Consider the following 6000-nt stretch of genomic DNA (forward strand, 5'->3'; position numbering starts at 1 on the left):
CAGTTACCATTTTACCATAAAATGAACTGGAATGTCTTTTTATCAGTGTTGCTATTCCATTTTGAAGCATGTTGATTTGAAGGTCCTGAGGCTCTGTATCTCAGTGAACACTGAGTAGACAAAGCTAAAAACAGCTTATTTTCTAATTGGCCTCATCATATTTATTTTTTTTATTATCAGGAGCAGCTGAATGTAGCATTCTATTTAAAAGATAATAATAACAATAATAATGATAATAATAATAATTCTGTTGTACATGTTATCACTGTCCCATTGAATTTAAATGAATGTCAGACTGTTATGTTATTGGTTAGGATTAGGGTTGATTTCAGAAATATGTCTTGTGGGTTATTGAAATGCAACAACCAATTTTGTTTTGGGAGAAAAAGAAAGCCGCAATTATCAATATTAATCATTGCAACACTAAATACTTCTAAATTATTGGCTCGAGATGCTTGTTTTTAGTGAGTTGTCTTATGTCAGATGATAGTGTAACTCTTCCATCAGAATTTCTTCATACAAACAAATGGCTGCTTGGTCAGTTATACACTCTATAGCTATATACTCTATAGCTATATACACATACCACAGAGGTCAGAGGGTCAGCACATGGGGTTAACGACAAGCAGACCACAGCAAATAAAGAAAATCTAGAATAAACTGGACAGCTGCAGAAATACTAATGAAAATAACAGTTCAATGTTGTAATGCTGCCTTCTGTGATCCTGTTTAATCAAAATCATCCATTTGGAAAAAGATAAGAGCAGGCTAATCCCAAAATGAACAATGGTCTCATCTGTGACTATGGATCCACTGTCTATTTAGGTCTGTTGGTCTTTACGGAAGCACTGGTCGACAAATGCATGAAACTCACCACAACAAAAACAGCGGAGTTTTACTGATTTACTGAGTCACTTTAACAGGTCTGTGGGTCACATTTTCAGTTGTTTAGATGTTTGGCAACGTAGTTACTTAAAAACCTGTTTGGAGAGAACAGAGTCTGGCAGGAGAGGACTGCTATCAAAGCTGCTTTTGTGAGTCACATCAAGACAAGGCTCGAAAACCGTTTGAAAAACAGCAGGGTGAACAAGGCCAGAATTTTCTTGGACACTAACGGCACTGCCGGGGAAACCAAAGTCGAGCGCTCAGCAGAACTCGCCACAACATCAGTAACTGTGAAAACTGGAAAACATATGAATGATGATTGATGATCATTTGTAGTCATAGGGATTACAATGGTGGGAATGGATTAGACACTTTAAGGGCTGCTTCTCTGTGGTGGTAGTTTGTGTTCAGCCCACGGCCTGTGCTCACATCAGCTTACACATCAGTTTGTGATCTGAGAGGAACCCATAGCTAACAGATACAATCGGCAAGTCTGGGTTTATTATTAGGATAAGAGGTGCATGGAGCTGGGTGTGGGATCAGTCCCAAAAGAAAAACCAAAGTATTCATAGAGAGATGTGTGTGTGTGGTAAATTGCACTATTTACATCAATCTTAACTTAAACATATTAAGTACCAAAAAAGGACCTGTATCACAGGGAAAAAACAGCTGGCATCAGCAATTTGTGACCATGATCTGATGCTTACTTATTTGAAATAAAGGGCAACTGAACCCCTCTTCTGAAGCCCAATGTCTGATTTTGGAAATTGCCAAGAAGTGGGCTGAGAGCTGAGGGAGGGAGTTGTGGAGGAGGTGTAGTCTGGTAGTGAATTTGACCTCACAAGGTGGAGGAGAGAGAGGCAACAAAGCGACACCTCCGGGCTTTATTAAAAGGTGGAGGAGTCTGGTACAACAAGCCTCACGCTGATCAGACAAGAGGGTGACAACATTTAAAGGAGTAGCTGGAGTTTGACCAGAGAGGCAGTAGAGGCCACATTTTATCACAAAACTGTCAACATTTTGCACATTTGGATCAACATATAACATTAATAGATACCCATATACACTGGTTTTCACCTTAAAAAAATGGTTTGGGGCTTTAGATAAACAATAATAAAAAGAAAAATAATACATACAGCCAACACTGAAAAAAGACGAGAGTTTGATTGATTCAGGGGCTTAAACTTTACCACTTCACTGTTTCAGGAGGAACTTTATCATGATCTGTCTTTGATGATTATTTTTTTAATCATCTCAAATTATTCTGAATGGTTAAATGTGTACTTGAATATCACTCTGTAAAATGGTGCTGTAGATGAAGCTGCACTGGCTTGATTTAGGGAGTCAACAGGGTTTGAAGTACAGCCATCATTGCATCCGTTGCACCATCATCCCACACAACTGAACTGAAGTCCCAATTCTGTTTCATAAGCATTGTCGCTAAAATTTGGCACAAGCAAATAAAATCAACACTAACCATCAACAGCCATTACCCTAAGGACCTTAACTATTGTATTGTCACAAGTTGTGATATAATATTTAGGAAAATAAATGCAGCAATTCTTTCCAAGTTATGCTAGCTTAAATGGTGGTTGTTGCCACTATAGGCTGCATGTGCGACTTATTATCTGATCTTATGAGCACAGATGGTTATCCTAGTTCGACCTGTCTGTGGGTCGAGGGCCTTTCTGTGTGGAGTTTGCCTTTTCTCCCTGTGTGTGTGTGTGTGTGTGGGGGTTTCACCCACAATCTTAAAACATTCAGAGGTTCATTGGAAACCCTAATTGAGCATAGATGTGAATGCGTGAGTGAATGGTTGTTCGTCTCTGTGTGTCATCCTTGCGATGGACCGGTGACCTGTCCAGGGTGTGACCCTGCCTTTCGCTCCATGTCAGCTGGGATTAGTTCAGCTCCCCTCGACCCTCATGTGGAAGATAAAGCAGTAGACAATGAGTGAGTGATTATATATTGATACAAGATGATGCTCTGTTGACACAACACGGGCAGGAAGACACACAAAGGCTTGAGAGTGAAACTAAATATCCTGGATAATGGATTTTTCCATCTGGTTTAATTTGTTTACTGCCCTCAGGTCATCAGTTGTCTGGATGTACTGCGGCCTAACAGATCATTACAGAGAAGTCTTCTTGACCACTGCAAGACATTCTCCCCTCAGATTCCTCTTTTTAACAATCCAGAAAACAAGGCGCTGACTGTAGAGATCCTTATAATCAGATGTGAAACCTGCTGAAAAACCTCTGAGTAAAATGAGCTGTGGGCCTCACTGACAGTTCCTGTACTTTGTGAAATGTGAATATATCCTGTTGCCTTTGGGTATAATTTACCATGAAACCTGCAAATGAAAGCATGTTTGCCCTGAGGCTCAGAAACCACACCGGTGTTTCTTACTGAAAAACTGCTCGTGCCCAAGGTTGTTACCCTTTTGACTAAATACAGAAGCCAATGGTTTTCGGTTTATTCATTTCTAATAACTCATTAGCACTTATTTGCTTTGCTAAAGTCTCATGTTGGTTATCCAGCCTCAATCACAATGGCTGTCATCTTCGATAGATTTGCAGGAAATAAGAAATACAGCAGTGATTTAAAAGGAAAAAAAAGTTTTATCAAAGATGATAAAATATCTTGATTATGTGTGCAAGGACGCACAAATCTTTTATATTTTTGACTGTGAACTAAATACAACATAAGATATCATTGCCGCTGTTAAAACATTTACAGTCCCCTTCAAAGGTATTTGAGGAGTGAGGCCAATTCCTTTATTTTTGCTCTAAAACAGTTGACATCAAAAGATGAATAAGACAAGCTTTTATTTTGGGGTATTTGCATCAACATATCATATACTTGCTTTGGTCTGAAATGTGCATCTCAACTCAAGAACAAAAGCAAAAGATATTGTGAAGATGCTGGCTGAAGCTGGTAAGAGTGTGTCATTATCCACAGTGAAACAACTACTGTACCGACATGGGCTGAAAGGCCACTCTGCCAGGAAGAAGCCATTACTCCAAAAGAAACATAAAAAAGACAGATTACAGTTTGCAAATGCACGCAGGGACAAAGACCTTCATTTATGGAGACATGCCCTGTGGTCTGACGAAACTAAATTCAAACTGTTTGGCCATAATGACCATGGTTAGGTTTGGAGGTAAAAGGGGGAAGCTTGCAAGCTAGAGAACACCATCCCAACTGTGAAATACGGGGGTGGCAGCATCATGTTGTGGGGTTGTTTTGCTGCAGGAGGGACTGGTGCACTTCACAAAATAGATGGCATCATGAAGAAAGAACATGATGTGGAAATACTGAAGCAACATCTCAAGACATCAGCCAGGAAGTTAAAGCTTGGGCACAAATGGGTCTTCAAAAAGGACAATGACCTGAAGCATAAGGCCAAACTGGTTACAGTGGCTTAAGGATAACAAGGATATCAAAGTCAAGCTTGTGGAAGGATATCCAAAACTTTTGACCCAAGTCATACAGTTTAAAGGCAATGATACCAAATACTAATGAAATGTATGTAAACTTTTTGTCTAAAAAAATCCTTCTCTCATTATTCTGGCATTTAGCAAATAGAAATAATTTTGGTAATCCTAACAGACTTAAAACAGGGAAAGTGATAGTCTGATTTCAGTGAGAAAAAAAAAGCACATGTGTCTATTGTAAACTTCTGGTTTCAACTGTATATAGTTGAACTATATACTATATACTATATATTGACTTTATAGAGATTTAAATGAATAAAACGGAATATTTAGTGGCAAATCCTTTGCTGTATGTCGTGTTGGTTCTTTAGATGTTTTATGAAACTCCTCTTCAGACAGTCCAGCAGAGCACAGGTTACAGTCTGCTCTACTTTTGTTGTCAGTGCTTTATCTTATTGCTGCACACGGGCTCAGCTCCCTTGAAGATGTAAAGTGGTATCGGGAGCAGCAGTGTCTTTGTAGTTTTACAAATACAAATATATGCATAAATCCATTGAATAAGCTGAGGACAAAAAGCAATAAAGGAAATGATAGAGTGGAAGAGAAGAGAGATTTGCATCCTCTCTGGTACGAGAAGGCCACCATAGTTCCCTGAAATGCTTGGGAAAGTGGGTAAGAGTCCTGCATTTGACTTAGCAATAGATGTCACTAATGACTATACACTTACAGATACATACAACACATGACAGTCATCACTTGTAAGCAGCGGAGAAAAGGTATGTTGCTTAGTTTCTGAAAGTGGATACAGTTGTATGAACGAATCTCAAATCAGCGAGTAATTTGTTCCATAGAAATGTATCACAGTAACTAAAGGCAGCCTCACTCGCCTCAGATCTTAGGCCACGTCCACACGGTAACGGCACGAAATGTAAACAATCTTTTTCTTTGCCATTTTAAAAAAGATCCCCGCAGAGACGGCATCGTGTCAGGAAATATCTCCGTCCACACGGAACTCCCTGAAAACTCAAAGCATTGTAGTTGTGCTGGAACATTGCACCAAAACACAGACAGAAACGGAGAGAGAGAATGAACCGAGCCAGGGGAAAGAAGTGAATGGTTTGTGCCATTTCCGTGTGCATACTTAGCGACTTTACAGGACCCCAGAAATGTTTCATTTTTTCAAATCTAGTGACTTTCTGTCATAAACCTAAATGCTTTGCAAGAATGCATAATTCTGCCACATGAGTGAGCTCCATCTAACTGTATTTACTGTGGGCAGTGAGTCGGACACACACACACACACACACAGTCACTCCTCTGTTTGGTTTATTCAAGTAAAAATAGGTTTTGTTTATATATTTACAATTCAGCACTTTTTTCACCCCGTGTGTGAAATCTCTAAAGACAGGACGTGTTCTAATGATATCTAGCGTCTTTTCACACTGACTTTAGTTACTTTTCATTGACAGTAGTTCAAACAATCTCCAAACACAAGACAATGAATGACAGTGCAAGAGAGAGCTGCAAATATGGCGCCATCGTTTTCCTAAAGTGTAGCATATTCTCTGTCATATTCGCTGATCTGAGGGACCTGATTTGGTTGTATTCTGTGAACAGGTCACTGTATGAACCGAAGAGCCGACCTGGTAACTGCTTTATGGACCAATACTATATTTGA

Source organism: Solea senegalensis, unplaced genomic scaffold, assembly GCF_019176455.1.
Source record: "Solea senegalensis isolate Sse05_10M unplaced genomic scaffold, IFAPA_SoseM_1 scf7180000015481, whole genome shotgun sequence".
Lineage (NCBI taxonomy): Eukaryota > Metazoa > Chordata > Actinopteri > Pleuronectiformes > Soleidae > Solea > Solea senegalensis.